Here is a 17,547-nt window from a genome sequence, read left to right on the forward strand (position 1 = left end):
GGCAAATCTGACGTGTGGAGCTGGGTAGGAAAGGTCAGCTCTTTGTACCTCCATCTGCTTGATGAATTGACCCCCATTAAAAAAGAGTGCACTCAGCAAGAGGTGATGAATCCATGCTGACCCACAAAGGCCAGCTTCCAACTTCCCATCATGGTCAGGCAGAGCAGATCAAGGGATAAGCATTCAATGGCATCTTTCTGCCTGGGTGTAATGTGATAACTTTTGAAAGCTGCATCTGGTGGATGCCAGATGGATGTTTTAAAAAGCACAGGCAGATCAGTCTTGAGTGATAGGAAGACTGGAAGAATAGAAGGAGGGAAAATGGAAAGAGAGGGATGTCCTGTCATCTGTTTGACCTAGCCTAAGCGTCAAATATCTGTATGGGAGTGGTAGATCACACAGTTGGCTGATAGCTTAAATTGACACCTCCAGCATCTCTCTTCTTTGCCCATCGTGCCAACAGGGTTTCACAGGTTGATGCTGTCTTGATGTCTTAGGGAGCCCAGGCATGAAGACAGGGAGGTGCCAGAGAAGATGTACAGAAGAACACCTAGCTCAAAACCCAGTTTCTGACATTTTCCATGAGTTAATGCCTACAGTAGAGTATAATAATAGAAAAAGCACGTAGTGTTATAACACCAGATACTCTCCCAGTCCCCAGAGATTTGTGGCTCAGGAACCATGTGAACTAAAATGGGTAGTTTCAAATTCACGTGGACTTTTTTTCTTCAATAAACTTACTTACTCAGTCACTCTTTGAATGACTGTATGCTTTGGTGATCTACAAGGTCCTACAGCAAAGAGTTGCATAGATATCCAGATATTGTGTGAAGAAATTCTTCCTTTTCCTTTGTTCTGAGTTTGTCATTTGATCATTTGAACTGATAAGCCTTAGTTCCTGTACCAGGAGAGACAATAAGCAGTCAACCCCTTCTTACTTATTTCTAAATCCTGCAAGATCCTTCCTTTTTCCCTTTCTTTTTCTTTTCCTTTTTTTTTTTTTTTTTTCCAGACTGAATAATCACAGCTTATAAAGCCATTCACAGTATAGAAGTGATTTTATTGCCCCTTTCAAATTGTTAGTATTTTTTTACATCCTTTGTTATATGGGAACACCAAAACAGCAGACAGTATTTAAGATGTGAATGAAACAGGAATTTTTGCAGTGGAAATGAGGACAGATAAGAGAAGTTAACAGGGAACCTCTGTGTAAAGCCCAGAGGAGCTCACACTCTGCAGACCCAGTGCAAGTGAGACTCAACTGACCTGAGAACAACAGAGAAAACCAAAGGAGAAGTATAAGGCTACCTATCAGGAACTTTCTGGCATAGGCAGGCAGACCGGAGACAGAGAGAAAAGGGACAGGGTATTTTTCAATCAGGAGACCACCATGGCTGTCTGTCTCTCTTTCATGACAGTGGATAGGATGTCAAAGCAGTTTTCCCAAATCTCTGCATTTGTACAGTGCAGTAGTGAGCTGGACTTGTTTGTGGTAGAGGGAGATGTCCACAGCCCTCGCTCAAAAAAGCAGTGTCAGCTGCAGAGATTTTGATCTGCCCATAAGACAAGTAAAGCAGTGAGCCCAACTTCACTTTTCCTTCCACTTCATTCATTTCCCTTGCAGGACTCCCTACAGAGCTCCAGCCCTTAGGTCTGAAACAAGCCAGAGGGTCAGGCTGAATTTCTTTCTCTTCAATGAGATAAAGTCTGAGCTTCCAAGTCCTCCCAGTCAGACGTGTTAAACTTGCAGTTCCGCTCTATTTTCTGATAACTTTGCTCCTAGACTTTAAGTTGTGATGTTTCACCATCTGTATGAGCCAACTTCCCAGCAAGTCAGCTTCTAAAATTTCTAATTTAACTGCAATGTAGCACTTCCTTCAGGGCTTGTTCTTTATCAGGTCCTTCATTTCCTCATTTCTCCCAGCACTGCTAGCTTTTGCAAAGTGGTAGCACAGCTTATCTTTCTGTAGGAAATTTGTACCCAGCTGATGCTTGAGTATTTCCAGTAAGGCAGAGTGGGTTGTCAAATCCCACAGTTCCCATGTTGGGATCATTTCTTCCTGTCTGAGGAAAGCTGGTGAGAAACAGAACTGTTTAGGCTTCTGCAGTCATTTGCCTTTGCAAGGAGAAAGCTGGTGAAGTGAAAATGGGAGAGCTGAAAGGGAAGAGCTAAGTCGCAGGTGAGCCAGGTTTCCACAGATGCTGACCTGGCAGGTCTCCCTTTCTTAGAGAGAAACCTGAAGGTGGCTCCTTGCCAGCCGTTCACCCACAGCCAACAGGGTGTGGATGATTCAGGCTCCTCCAGGGAAAGATATCTGAGTCCAGCCTCTGAGAAAACCTGCTTGGAGGAATGTTAACAGTGGAAATGAGGCTGGAAGAATTATGCCTGTCTTGTGCCTTTAACCACCAAAGCCATTCTCATTCAAAGGTCTCTGATAGTTCTTGAGTTTGGGCCAAACCTGTGTTTCAACACAGGTTTAAGCATTGGTAATAGATCCCTAAACAGATACTGAAAGACCAGGTGGAAGTATTCCTTCCAACATCTTAAATATGGCTCAAAGGGAATGGACTGCAGCTAGCTGCCATACTGGTGTGCTCACCCTAATGGAGCATCTTCCTGTGCCTATTCCAGAGACAGGGGAATGAATTACATCTGACCTGCAAGGGCATATTTAATGTTCCTAGGTGCCTGCTACTTTTAAAGAGTCCCAAGAGCCTTCAATCCAGGGCTGAATGCTATGAGAGAGGGCTGAAAGATTCATCTCTTTCATGGTGCATGAAGAAAGTCTACAGTCCTCTGGACTAGGAACTGTCATACAACTAGGATTGCGTAAGATATTACAAATAACACTGAATGTCTGTATTTAGGCAAAGTCTCACTGTGATGAGATTGTGTTTGAGATGAAGGGCATTCTTCCATTGCCTGAAGGTTAATAGGTAATTAAAACCCCACCCAAGTCCCAAAGGTTTTAGGAGGTTTCCTGCTCTGGGGGGTCACAAAGACCCTGATTGCTTTATTTGTGGGGGCATGGATTCTACATAGCATATGGAGAAAGGAGGTTGGGACAGTAGCAAACTCAGGTGAAACAACTATAATGACAAGAAGAAAGCTACCAAATAGTCTCTGTGCAGCATTCTCCAAGATCCTGGTAATTTGCAGTTTAATAGCTTCTCAGACTGGGGAAGAAGGGAGGTTTCAAGGCAACCTATGTATAACATTTTCTTGTGGAACTAAGTTTCCATTGTTCTCTAATTGCCTCTGAAGCCCTTTTATCCATGTACAACATTCCATGAAATGCCTGGAGAAGAGAAGTTGGCCTGGAAGATATGCCTTGAGGGTACCTCATCAATGTATATAAATGTCTGAAGAGAGGGTGCAGAGAAGACGGAGTTATGTTATTCTCAGACATCTCCAGTAATAGGAAAAGACTCAAATGTCTACAAAGGCAGTCTGAATGGTAAAAATCTGCAAGATAATTACATTGCTTCAGGTTTGGTGAATATTTATGCCAGGGCAGGGCTGAAGTAGCTCAGTTGGGAGAGCGTTAGACTGAAGATCTAAAGGTCCCTGGTTCAATCCCGGGCTTCAGCAGCCTTTTTCCAACAGTTTTGTGGGTTCTGGGCTCACCAGTACAAGATGGACATAGTGTGGAGGTACTGGAGAGAGTCCAGTGAAGGACCACAAAGAAGAGACTGGAATACTTCTGTGAGGAAAGGCTGAAAGTATTGAGACTGTTCAGCCTGGGGAGGAGGAGAAGAGGTATCAAGGTAGGGGTAGGGGGTAGATTCCTGTGGAGTCTCCTCCTTGGAGATCTTCAAGAGCTGTATTGACATGGTCCTGGGCAACCTGCTGTAGGTAGCCCTGCTTGAGCAGAGAGGTTGGACCACATGACCTCCAGAAGTCCCTTCCAACATAAATAATTCTGTGAATCAGGAACAGAGTTTTATAATTCAATGTCTTCAACAGAAAAAGAGATATGATTCTTTTGTATCCCCTCATCTTTGGGTTGCCTGTTCTTACCCCTTATGTCATGGACTGCCCCCAAAAGAGGTAGCAATGTTGACCCAGTGGTTTCTGCGGACATTCAATAAATTGGTGCAGGAAAAGGAAAACATATATTATCAGAAAGAATTAACTTCAGTCTGAATCAGAACTGACTTTGAAGCACAATTTGTCTTTTTCCAGGAGGAAAAGTTACAGTATGCCCCCCCTTTTTTTTTTAAGGAAACAGTTCCAGGTCTCTGAAGAAGCTTTCTACCCTTTCCTGAACCTCTTCTGTTCCTACACTAGCCTCTTTGAGATGATAGTATTGACGTGCAAGCACCCTCAAAGAGTTCTATAACTCAGTAACTGTGTTTCAGTTTTGCTCTCAGTTCCTTTCTGACTAATTCCCGATCTGTGGAGACCTTCAGGCAAACTGCAGAGACAAGATCTCAATTGCAAGTTCTCTGAAAGAAAAATGAAGTGAGAAGCAATGAACATTTGATTACAGATTTCTCAAAGATCGATTCATCAGATCTCTCTTCCAAAATAGGGCAAAGACCTCTTGTTTCTCCCTTTCATTCTGATGGTGGACATAACCCTTTCAGACCCTGCACTGCTTCCAGGAGATGGCTTCCCTGTTGAATAAGCAATAGTGAATAATGACTTGTGTATAAGTGAATGACATCACGACCTGCTTAAGCCTGGAAGAGACATCATGGGGCCCTCTGGGCAAATCTCTTTGCCAACAGCCACCACCCACTAGCCAGTAGGGCCAGAGCATGCACTTCCCTCCCGTGTGGCTCAGCAAATCTACCAGCTGCTCACCCAGCACATCCCTCTGCAGACCTGACTCACTCGGGCAGGATCCTCTGGCTCAAGTATAGAGCATGTAGAAAATACATTTCCTTTGACCCTTTACTCCTATTTTCTATGCCTGTGTCAGGATGCAGGCAGGTGTGTGTGCACATCCCAGGCACTGTCCTCGGGTTTAAGAACAATTTGCACGCTGTGGCTGCATACTGAACTTCTCTGACCTCATTTACTGCACTAGCGAAGTGAAGCCTTGGGCCCTAAGGGCAGAAGCAAATCAGATACCAGACACGCTGATCATGAGTCAGAGAGCAATGAGCTGGCACAGGCTTAGTGTTCAAGCAGTCTGGCTAAACAATATTTTGACTTGGTGCTAGACTCCTGGTTTAATGTGTGCTGAAAATCTAAATAAGGCCAGTGCTTGGACTCAAGCATTGCCCATTGCCCATCCACACTGCTCGAATGTGCCAACTTGTGCCCTCCCAAGCAACAACCAGATGTGGCTTGGGGAGAACATGGGGCAGGGAACCAAATTTCCAAGAGGAATTTTGGGTATAGTGAATTTATTTATAGCGGGGAGAAGAGGTTTTAGCAATATGACAGAGAGACGTGCCATACCAGTTGGTCTTAGTGCCATTGAGATGGAGACACCAGTTGTATTTGTAGGTTTTAGCATAAAAGAGGTCTTCCCAAAGAGGACCTGGTGTTTCCCACCATCTCTCTCCATCAGGCAATCTAGAAGTGCCAGCCACATTGCAGACAAGCATTTGGAATAGAGATTTATTATGGATCGCTGAGCAGATAAACCACAGCCAGCTAAGCAAATCCCCCAAGCTGAAAATGGTCAAGAGGTGGGAGAGGATTTGGGGGGCACTATCACATGTATTTCCCCTCTTCTTACTTTTCCTTGGTATCGGTTTATATATAAAATTGGAGGATTCATGGTCTAAGCCGTCACTGTTGCAGTCGTGGAGGTGCTGGTGACAGCTGGGCTTGCTCACCCTTAACATGGCTGCAGTGCAGTGCAAGGAGGAACCTGCAAACAAACTGCTTCTAATCCTCATCCACATCTGTGGGAAAGCAAAGGAAAGGCTGCCACTAATACTGACTATCAGCTCTTGATCTTACACACTGCAGGACGTAAAGAAATCCCTAGAGACCACAGTGCAGTGCTGTCAGAAGTGATCAGACCAGCTCCTCTGTCTGCTGCTTCTCCCACCTTCGCCTTCCTGTGCCAGCTCCCCTCCTCTTTGAAGCATCTCGGGCTCAAGCCTCATGCTGAAAGTTTCTGAGTTTCTCTGCCTTTGGCTCAAAGAAGGGTTAAAACAGCCCCTTGCAGGATGGTGCTTGCTCACTGGGAGGCGAGATACGGGATGAATAAGGGGAAGGTGCCGGATGATTAAGGGCAGTGGGCAGCGCGGGGGCGGCTGACTCGCCAGCGCCTTCGCCCAGCCCACATGCGCTGATCCATCAGCTCTCATCGGACCCCAAAACCATCTCTTCCTGAGCCCCCGTGCATTGGTGCTCCCTCTCCAGGCTCCTCCCTCCCCACAAATGCTCACAGCTCTGCCAGCGCCCTTCAGCTCTGATTTCCAGCTTTTTCTAATTGTTTCCCTGTCTTTCCCTCAATTCCTTCAGTCCTGACATGCTGCTGCTGCCCATCTCCCCTGTCCTCATGATACAACTCTCTCCGTCTTTCCTGCCACAAGTGCTGGCGTGGATTAATCAGCACGCAGCCACCCCGAATGCACAGCACCAGTGTTACATCTCGGTGCTGCTGAGATGCTGGGGCTGCAGTGAAAAATCAGCTCAACAGGAATCCTCAGCAGGAGGATTTCCTTTTGTCTAGGAAAAAAAAAAAAAAAAAGAGGCTCTGTAAGGTATGTGGCCACTGTAGGAGCATGACTGGCTCTGGGTCTGTTAGTAGGTTTGGGAAAGTTCCCACTGAAACTACTGAATGCAGATCACCCCAGGGGTTACTGCATCTGCAGTTGTTTTATGGGGTCAGACAAAAGACCCCAGCCCTCTGTTTTGCAGTCGCTGTGAAACACTGCTGCAGTGTCAACGAAGCTGCCTGAGGAGAAGGTCATGTGGAGTGGCATGCACCTTCCCATCATCACATTTCCCATTTTGCTATCTTTGTGATAGTTTGCATTGCTATGGAGTGTTTCTGCAATTGCTTCCTTCTTACGTTCTCACAGGACCTACTGTAATATTTGGACTGCTCATCTGCTTTGTCTCCTTCTTTGCCAACGGCTAACCCGAGAAGACAATTATTTTATTGATGCCTCAGTTTCACCCATCAAAAAATGGGGCAAAAATTGTCCAGTCAGCTTGGAAAATGCTCTGAGCTCTGACAGGGAGAGTTAGCCATGACAGAGACAGAGGCAGAAAGAACGCATAAGACAATAAAAGACATTCCCAGCCCTGAAGATTAATTTCCTAAATTACATGGCAGCTACAAGATGAGGAAAAGAAAGGATTATTATTTGCATGCCATGGGAGCAATAATGCTATGATTACTACTCCAGGCATTAAGGCTAGGTTTGTGCTGCAGTGCAGAGCTCTCAGAGGTGTAGCAGCACTGTGCCACGAGCAGGCAGCTTGCATGAGGCCCTGAAGGAATCACACACTTGTGCTTGTCGTGCAACTGAGTAGAGTACAGATTATGATGAAGACCACCCAAGTTCACATTAAAAGATGCTTCCTGCTGCCCTAGGTGCGATGGGTGCACAGGAGCTGCCATCCAGACCATTTGATAGAAAATTAAGTGTGTGCATGTTCAGTCCTGCCCCTTCCCAGCCCATCTTAGTCCACCAGTGTGGACCCTAACATCTCAGCAAGTTGACTCAGAAGCACTAACTCTCCCCATTGACTTTAAAGGGAGCTTAAGGTAACCCAAAACTTTATTGCATTAAATACCTAAAGCTGAAGTCTGCCCCAAGGAGCCTTGGGAAGTGGTCCAGGGCCTGGGACCCAACATTTCACCACCCGTAGGGGATGGTCCATAGGGGTCCAGCTGCTCCTATGAGCTCAGCTGAGCAGCCAATTTTCCAAACTCTGAATTTTGAGCTCCTCTGGAAATCCAGCCCTGCCTTTTTTTAGCAGGAAGTCCTTGGGTTTTGAAAAGCACAGGGCCCTAGTTCACCTACCGAATTTGATGTAGGGCATGAATTACCCAGCACTGTTTTTTGGTGGCAGATATGAGGACCTGGGTAGTTTATCCATTCAGGTCATTGAGCAAGGGTCCTCGAAAATTTTGGGATAGGATTGTTTCTCTCTGTCTAAGGAATATCCCCAAAAGTCATATGGTCATGCATGAGCTAAAATTAAAACAAAACAAAACAAAAATAAAACAAAACAAAACTAAACTAAACTAAACTAAACATTCTTCTTTCAAATGCAGTAGTGGCCCGGTCTGAATACCCAATGCTAAAAATGGAGAATAACGAAATACTTTTTGGACCCAACTCAATTCTTCAGAAGTACTAAAGTAGATAGGCAGTTAAAACTTTCAAAGGGTCTTAGCTTTAGTGTCTATGGCTGATTAATTAATTGTAGTTTAGATTGTTATTTGGTCTATTAAGTGTTCGGGCTGTTAACTTTTGGGGCAATGGGCTATCCTTTATTTTCAGTTTGAATGGCGAAGTCTAATTTTATTTGTGACTGCAGGGTGCTAGTGGAGGAAAAGGAAAGAACATCAAGCACCGCTCATTATAAGTGGAAGTAGGCTATTTAAATATGCAAATGGTTTTCAAAAACGCCCAGAGAAAGAGGGCTGTGGAGCTCCTGCTGTCGCTTCTGAGATACGTAGGTTTTCATTTCCCTGCCCAGGGTGGGATTCAGGCTGCAGCAAGGGCGAATGGTCTTCTGCCAGCCTTTGGGAGCACATAGGAGGTGCCAGACCGGGGAAAGTTGAGTAGTCCATGTAGAAGAGTGGGTGGATTGCAGTTTGGTTCCCAACAAGCATCTGCAGCGTGGAAAACATTCTTGGCAAAGCTCTAAAGCAGTTAATGTAGAAAGAAAGAGAATCCATTTCAGAAATGATTTCAATTACTAGATTTTAGGGCTTTAAACTGCACTTAGATCACCTTCTTAAGCTACACTTATAATGACACAAACATTAGAAAATGCTTTTTTAGCTTCTGTCTGCAGAAACTCAGCTATGTCCTATAATCCCTCATTATAAGCAATTGGAAATGTCTAGAAGAAAGCTTGCCTTGCCAAATTTTCTCATGGGAAAAAAAAGAAAAAAAAAAAAAAAAAGGAACAGCACAAGTTCCAGGCAAGCAGAAAACTGATAAAATAAGAAAAGAACACATGGCAGAAACAAATGCAGGAATGTCTCCCTAATGAGCAAATTCACCAGCTGTGGTCAGAAGATGATGGACAGGTTTATGCCCTAGGGATTTTGGTGAAGTCGATGTCAGGCTCAGGTTCTCATTCCTTTCACCCTGACATGGGGAAACTCCTCGAGTCATTTTGAGTCAGTGTCTCTGCCTCCGATATTTTCCTGCCAGCCTGGTTACGTGGGTGATTCTCTGCTCTAGTTTTCAAGCAGAAGTTCTCACAAATTGACGGAGGAGGCTTCGGCACCTCCACAGGAGGAGCAAGAGCGAGCAAGAGAGAGAAGTATATGGAGGAGGAGGAGACATGAAATGGGCTTTTGAAAACCATAAAATTAGCATAGAAAACGGCGGCAGCTTTTCTTAACTTGGACGGAGTGAGAGGCAGTACAGTTGCCTGCTGATTTTGAAGCCACCCCATTAAAGATCCTGATGGGTGGCCACAGATGTGCTGGATTGTCTGTTGCTCGAGGGAAGCTGGCTTTGCAGCTACAGTGACAACCTGAAAGCAAATAACTCCAGGACTGGGAGGCTTGCAAAGCCACTGGGGATGCTTTTTTTTTTTTTTTTCAGCCCAAAGATTTTCAGGAATTAAGGTCCCAGATCATCACCTGTAGCTTTAAACATTTAATTGAAGTTTCTAAGTTAACAGCTTCATTTTTTTTCCCAGCTTCTCAGGGAAAGTCAGTAGAGAGAAATCAGCTCCATTGCTATTTCAGTGCTTCCCCAGGAAAAGACCTGTTAGCTCAGGGTTTGGTATCTGCTTTCCTCACTAAATATATTGGCACTTCTCAGCTACCTAGTGCTTCTGGAGTAAACGTGAAATACCTGCACATAACCTCAACCCCACCGTGTGCTCAAGGAGCACAAATTGCTTTGGATTTTTATCAGACTGCTGTTCATAGCCTGACATCTCTTGCAGCTCAGCTCGTGCATCTGGGTGTTTGGCTTATAAACTTTGCATTTTTCCCCACGGGTGGGAATCACCCATGACTTCCCCAGGTGGGTTGAACACGTTGGAAGAGACCGGATATAAACAAGGCAAACAAGTGAGACAGAAGCTGTCAAAAGAAAGAGGCAAAACACTACAAATATCTCAACACCTGCAAGTATTCCCGTAGCCATCTGCAGTGTTAATTCTCCAGCAGTGCTGGGGGATTTATCCCACTCCAGGGATGGCGGTTGTCTCGATAGTTACAAAATGGTCTCACATGCTGTAGCCAAGTCAAGCAGTGTTTGCAAATGGGACAGGAAAATTTCCTCAGGAATACACTATGAATTAATGGCAGAGGAAAAAGTTTTGGATATTTGCATCATTATCTGGATGAGGATGCTAATACACCCCTACCATATCCCATCCTTCATACTCCCAAATCAGGTTGAGCCCAGAAAATCTCCCTCTTGAAACACAGCCATGGTATTTCACAGGATCCCTCGTCCTCTTCCCACCTCCTCTGGGGACCACTTGCTTTCCCCTCCAGGTGAACGTTCCCCCGGGCTGGCTCCCTCTTGCAGGTGGGTGTACGCAGCTTGGAGGTGGCAGGCCAGCCGAGCTGAGCAGGTGGGCAGCACAGACAGCGAGCACGTCAGTGTTCTGGAAATGTGTTACTAGTTGTTCCTATTCCCCGCTGGAGGGTTTCTGCTCTCCCTCACAGGGACTATGATTTCCCTCGCATGTCCACCCCCTGCCATGGCAGGCACCTTTATTATAGCATGTTTTATTGGTGTGAGGAATGGGAGAAAAACAGTTGGGAAGAGATTGGAAAAGGAGAGTTCAAAGTAGTTTATAAAGAAAAGTGAAAAAAATTAAAGTTCTCTCTCCCTCTCTGCCATGTCTTTTCAGGGAAATGCTGGCTTTTCATGAAACCACTGCAGGCTGGTCTGAGAGCAGATGAGATGAATGTACAGCAAAGTGTCCAGTGAGCTTGCACACAACTGGGACTCAGGTGAATGTGGGTCACTGTATGAATACAGGAGAGGAAGAATGAGCACTTTAAATCAATTCAGCTTGCTGGAGATTGGTCTCAAGGCACCTCTGACACTGTGTTGTCCCTGAATTGTGTGATGGTCTTTTCTCCTGCCAAAGTGAGCAAGGGCAGTGAAGATATCTGTAAAAAGTAACAGACCTCATTAGCCAATGGTAGAAAAGGAAATAGTTAAAAAAAAAAAAAAAAGGCATTTAAACTGCTGTAGGGGAAAAAAAAAAAAAAAAAAAAAAAAAGAAAAAAAAACCTCCTTTGGACAGGTCTATCAGAGCTTTTAAATATGGCAATAACAAGGTAACTGGCACCTGAAGAAGCCTCAGCACCTCTGGTTTGCTGAGCTGGGATAACCGAAGGAAAGGTAGCTCCACAGCTGTCTGTATCAGAGATTTTTGCAAACTACTCTCTGCTGACAAGACAGGGTTTGATGGACTATGGCCTTACCCTGTCTGACCATCCTGCTCTTCTGGTGACCCAGCTGAAGTTGTCTCTTGACCCAAGACACAGGGTCAAAGTTACCTCTGTCAATGCTCGATGTCGATGAAGGAGAGTTGGAATGAATGGCAAACAAACTGCAAAAAGAGCTTGTTCCTCAGTGAATGATACAACCACGGTGGGAGCAAGTGCTGATTCATATTTTGCCCTCCCAAGAAATAACTAGCTGGAGGAGAGGGCAAGGTCAGAATGTTTTCTTTCCTATTCTATGTGTTCATCAGACCTGACTCCCTCCTGACATCCGGTTTCAGCCAGAGTTATACCTGTTCTGTGGGACTGGAGATCCCTTGATGCAACCCACATTTCCATCCCATGTCTCTGCCATGGTCATGGGCTGATACTAGTTATCTTCTAATTAGACCAAATATTATGGCTAAAAAGGCTGCATGTTGGTCCATATCCTCTGCACCTCCTGTCGTTCCCCAGATCCTTTAGCTCTGCCAGGGAGGGAAACGTTGGTGATATGACAGGATTAGCATTGCTTATCTCACCACGTTAACCAAGAAACTCTCCCTCACGCTCTTCACATGACATTAATTAGTGTATGGAAGCTGGTACTGCTGGATGCATTGAAGGCAAGCAAATTGAGCTCAAGGAAAGTTTTGGGGCACGTCTTCCAAAGCAAAAAGGAAATAAAACACATCCAAAAGTAGGCTAAAACCAAGATGTTTCTCTGGCTTGTGAGGCTTATATAATATCTCAGCTTTGCTTAAAAAAATAAAATAAAATAAAATTGCTCAGGAGAAGGAAGATGAAGAGAAAGTGTTGATTCATTATGCTTTCTTCGTCTACTTTGTTACATCTGAGAAGGCAGAAATCTCAGAATTTACAGACAAGGCACATGATTAACCACTTTGGCTCCATTCCTCTCATGCTGTTTTCTGGCCTGACCACATATTCTCCATCCTTGGTGTTTATCTCCTTCAGATGCACATAACACCAAATCTCTCCTAGACTTCGCCTTCATAAGCAAAATGATCCAAGTTTTTCTCTGCTCCATTTATATGACCTTACTTTTCCAGATGTATCCCAAAGTCTTTCCTAGCCATTTAAAATGGTCTTTATCAAAGATGACCCAGGCTTCTCTACTGCCTTACGTCACCTCCACTCTGTGATCCTCATTCCTACTCTCTTTCCGCTTTATTTACCTCATCTTGTTCTCTGTTCTTCTGAGATGAGCTGTCCTTGTTTGCTTCCCTATCCATCCCTCCTCCTTGTTTCTGTTAAAGTTTGCAGTAAATTCACCTGAAAGTCATAGGAATTCCTAAGAAACAATCTCCTGAGCACAGCTCAATGACGCTGATGCCAGCATTATGAAGACTGTTTTCCTGGATAGCATGACTGTTCACAGCTCTTGCAAATAAAAAGAATTAGGAAAAAAAAAAAAAAAAAAGAGGACTTGAGGTGTGTGAGTAATACAACATCATCCGTGGGGACGCGTGCTGGGATAACACACAAAAACAAGTTGGGAACATGAAGTATTTTCACCTGCAAGTTAACTCTCACTACACCTGGGGAAGGTAATAGGGCAGAGCTATAGTGAGGGAAATTGAGGCAAGGTGATGTGGTTTGCAGAGATCATTCAGTTAGTTCAATAGAGATCTTAGGCTAAGTTTGTTTTTGCTTTGGAGTGGATTGTAGCTGTCAGAGTTATGCAAGAAGACATAATTTAATTACATAATAAGAAGACAAGGCTATGAACTCCATCAATTACCAGGTAAAGGACCCTGAGTAATTGCATGTTCCACCGTGTCTGCACGTGTCCATGATGCTCCCACTTGGCTCTTCACCTCGTTGCTTGTGCCCTCATTAACAGCCAACAGCCTAATGAAGCCTCTTCTCCTCCTTGCAGCCAAATATGACTTAATAGAGGCTCTAGCTCTTCCATGGGTTGCCCTTGAGCCTTCTCCAGGGCCACTGACCAAGGCAGAGCACGGAGAACACCCTGCTACCCACAGACATCGCAGCAAAGTGCTCTCCGTTGGCACGGAGGTGGTATCCGCTCCAGCTGACTTTCCCACCTCCAAAGAAGGCTGTAGCTCCACGAGGGGAACAAACACACCATAGAAGGGAAGTGAGCTGTGCCAAGTGCTGCAGAAATGGGACACAGATGGTGTCTTAAATGAGAACGGAAGTTTATTTGGGGGCTCTGCGCGTGACGTAGCGTTGCAGCTCTCGCAACAGATGACAGACACCAGGATTTCAGAGCTCTTGGTGAGATAATTTTGAAGCACTCCTTGTCCATGGAGCTATTAGCTTGTTGGGAAAAAAAAATTAAAATAAAAAGTTAGAACCCAATAAATGGTTCTTTAAGGATAGGAATGTGTAAACCTGCTCTCATTTATATTTACGTCCATTTTTCTAATATCCCAATAATAATCACAGCTGTTGTTGCCTGGTTAGTCAGCCCGTATGGCTGTGCTGATTGGCCAGGTGGCCATTGCTAATGGCAATATTTGAAGATGACAATCCCTGCTGTTTACCTAAACCTCTTTCTTTCTCTACCCACAGAATCGTAACATAGTTGAGGTTGGAAGGTCTCTGGAAGTCTCCTGGTCCAAACGCCCTGCTCCAGCAGGGCTGCCTAGGACTGATTGCCCAGGACTTTTCCAGATGGCTTTTGAATATCTCCAAGGATGGATACCACAGCCTCTGGGCAACCAACCCCAAGTCTCTCAGTCTCTCCTTATATGAGGGATACTTCCGTGTTCCTTAATCATCCTCCCTTTGCTGGATGTTCTCCAGTAGCCCCATTTCTCTCTTGTACTGGTCAGCCCAGAATCAAAACCCACAAAACTGTTGGAAAAGGCTGCTGAAGCCCGGGATTGAACCAGGGACCTTTAGATCTTCAGTCTAACGCTCTCCCAGCTGAGCTACTTCAGCCCTGCCCTGGCATGAATATTCGCCAAAGCTGATGCAATGCAATTGTCTTGCAGCCCTTTCCAGACAAATCTTGTTGACATTAGCTTGTGAGTCAAAGAAGTCATTTCAGGGAACAGAATGCAGACAGGTTGGGCTCAAAAGCAATGGTCTAACCATCTGCATCAACACAGGGCCCCCACTGTAAGACACCTCTCTACATATAGAGGCTCTGTGTGTGAGCCTTCGATAACAGCATGGCTCTGGGGGTAGTCTAGAAGAGAAGCAGGGAAGCAAGCCTTCTGTTCCTGAAGGACTGAAAGGGGAGTACATTTACCTTCATGTTACAGAAGGGATCTGTCACTCACAAATCATTGCAAGGAAAATGACGAGATGGAGCTACGTCTCTATAAATGCAAAACTACTGATGAGGCAGCTGAATATCAAATGGCAAGGGTGATGGAGGATGAAGAGAAAAGACAAATTAATAGTAGGAAGAGCTCAACAAATGACTGTGAATGGGAAGAGAATAAAAAGGGACTATCAAATACAGACCGTTCGCTCTGTGTTTCTTGTTTTGAACAGATCCTGTTTTTTCCTTCCTCAGATACTAATTCTTTGTCACTCTGTTTAGGGTTAGACTTAGATGTCAGTTGTGCTGGTTAATTTAATTCTCCACTGTAGAGTTAGACTTATCTGCAATGCCACCTCTGCCCTATGGACCACAACACATGCTGCTAATTAGAGAGTGAAAAAAAGAAAAGAGAATGAAAAAGAAAATAAAAAAAAAGGAAAAAATGAAATAGAAAGAATTAAAAGGGAAAAAGGGAAAGGGAAAGGGAAAGGGAAAGGGAAAGGGAAAGGGAAAGGGAAAGGGAAAGGGAAAGGGAAAGGAAAAGGAAAAGGAAAAGGAAAAGGAAAAGGAAAAGGAAAAAATGAAAAGGAGAAAGGGAAAAGGAGAAAGGAGAAAAAAGAAAGAAAGGAAAAAGAAGAACTTCCATAAACCCAAGGCTGTATGTTCAGAGCAGGTCTGTGTATTTTTATCTTCAGAAGGTGCTTACAGGAGCAGTTTCTTCAGCTCAGTGACTAAGGATCGCACAAATACAGTTTGGAGCAGCCTGCAGGAATGGAAAACTCTTTCTAGAATATTTTTCCTCATTTGCATGCTGAAGGCAGAAAGAAAAAGGCTTGCAGAGCCAGCTGATTTGTTACATGACTCTCGTGGAGACTGTCACAACTGTTTACTTGTGTACAAAGCTTTGCTGCGGAAGGGATACTAATGTCTGCAGTGTGTAGCTGCTCTAAGTCTATTTATTCTTTAAAGACTCAGTCTATTTTGAAACACCAGTGCTTCTGATTCTGCTGGAGGAGGCCTTGAGCACTGTTTTGTTCTTCCCTGAAGAGCTGTGAGCTATTTAATATTACCAGTACTCATGACCAGTTTTACAAAATTCCTAGAAGGCCAGATGGGGACATGAGTCTGACAGGTAACAATGACTACAAGAGAAGGCTCGTTTTGCTGAGCCTGGCAGGACTTTTTCTGCAAGCTCTGGAAGTCTGGAAAATGTTCCTGGGGTAGGATTTATTTCACCTGACTTCTCAGAGGTCGGAAGGCAAATCTCCCACTCACCAATCACTAAATAGAGCTAATAGAAATAGGAAACACTGGTGGCGAGTTCCCAAAATGAATTTCCCTTCAAAACCAGACCAAACCAAACCAAACCGAACTGAACCAAACCAAACCAGACCAAACCAAACCAAACCAAACCAAACCAAAACTGAACTGAACCGAACTGAACCGAACTAGACCAAATCTCTGTATTTTAACTTCAGAGGACTCAATATGACACCTCAGTTGGTGTCAACATATGTCCACAAACTGAGTTTCCCCTTTCTAGCAGAGATTCATGCATGCATCAAGAACAAATTTTGGGGGAGATACAAATCAGTTCCCTGCAGCCATGCCAGAAATGATATTTCCAAGAGACAATGCAAAGGGGTATTTCCACCACTGAGTTCAGCCAAAGCATTGACTTTCCCTACAAATTACACATGCACGTACCATGTGCTACACTGTGTTGTATGAGGTCATGGAGTGGGTGATGGTGTCACCACGTGAACATTTAGTTTTGCTCTCTACCAACAGCTGGAAAGCCACAGGCTGCACAAGCTGTACTGGAATATAGTGTGTGGCTCAGGGACAATTTCTGCTGATGATGCACAGCTTTAATGAAGCCATAAAAGTTTTACCCAAAGAAGCCAGGTTCTGGAATCACTCCATGGGGTTTTCCAGAAGCAGTGCTATCCCCATTGTAAAGACGGTCTGGTTCCCATCAAAAGCTTGTCTACAAATTTAATTAGAACTGATAGCCCATGTCAGTTCAGAGTCTGCACAAATCCCAGACTAGTCTTCATTCTGCTCTCGACTGTTCCTGAACTTCTGTGGTCTGTGCACTGGGATTTGGAGCTATCTGGAAAGACAAAGCCAGAGCAACAGAAACTTCTCAAGGCCAGTGGTGCCACCTAATGGGAAAATTCCCAAGGAATCAATTTTTCGGAAGTTAAGCCCTTAATTGGAGTGTTGCTAGGTGATGTAGAGATGGAGATCAGCAGCTCTGATGCAAGTCTCTCTTTTCTGCTGCTTTACGACCATCCATCCGTCAGTCTATTCCCTATTCCCCAGAATCTGAGTCTCACACATGAGGCAGCCCTGAAAAATTAATTCAATTTCCTGCTCAAATCCACTCGCAGCAATCCCTGAAGCTACTGAAGTATTTTTGACCTTCTTGGTGCTCAGGGTCTGTCTGGAGAGGAGATTATCCCAGATTTTTGAGGTCATATAAATAAATAAATAAATAAATCATAAAATAAATAAGAGAATGAGGGTCTGTCAGATAGGAATCAGGACTCTGTGGGATGCTGTAGGTTTTCTCCTTAGCTACCCCCTTTGCAGACGAGAGGTGAGATAAGCTCTCTGCATTGCAACCTCCGTGCACTGTTGCAGCTTTGGCTCTGCAAAACAAATGATAAAGTCTCAAAAGCAGTGCCCGACAAAAGTTACCACATGGCA

The 17,547-nt window shown here is 44.5% G+C and overlaps 2 non-coding genes across 2 annotated transcripts; one reads left to right on the plus strand and one right to left on the minus strand.

Annotated features, from left to right (window-relative positions):
- Positions 1-3,519: 3,519 nt before the first annotated feature.
- On the plus strand, positions 3,520-3,592 carry TRNAF-GAA. The gene has a single exon. It is a non-coding gene; the product is annotated as a tRNA-Phe (tRNA).
- A 10,836-nt stretch (positions 3,593-14,428) lies between these two features.
- TRNAF-GAA lies at positions 14,429-14,501 on the minus strand. The gene has a single exon. It is a non-coding gene; the product is annotated as a tRNA-Phe (tRNA).
- Between the last annotated feature and the right edge of the window lie 3,046 nt (positions 14,502-17,547).

The sequence above is a fragment of the Cygnus olor genome, chromosome 2, assembly GCF_009769625.2.
Source record: "Cygnus olor isolate bCygOlo1 chromosome 2, bCygOlo1.pri.v2, whole genome shotgun sequence".
NCBI lineage: Eukaryota > Metazoa > Chordata > Aves > Anseriformes > Anatidae > Cygnus > Cygnus olor.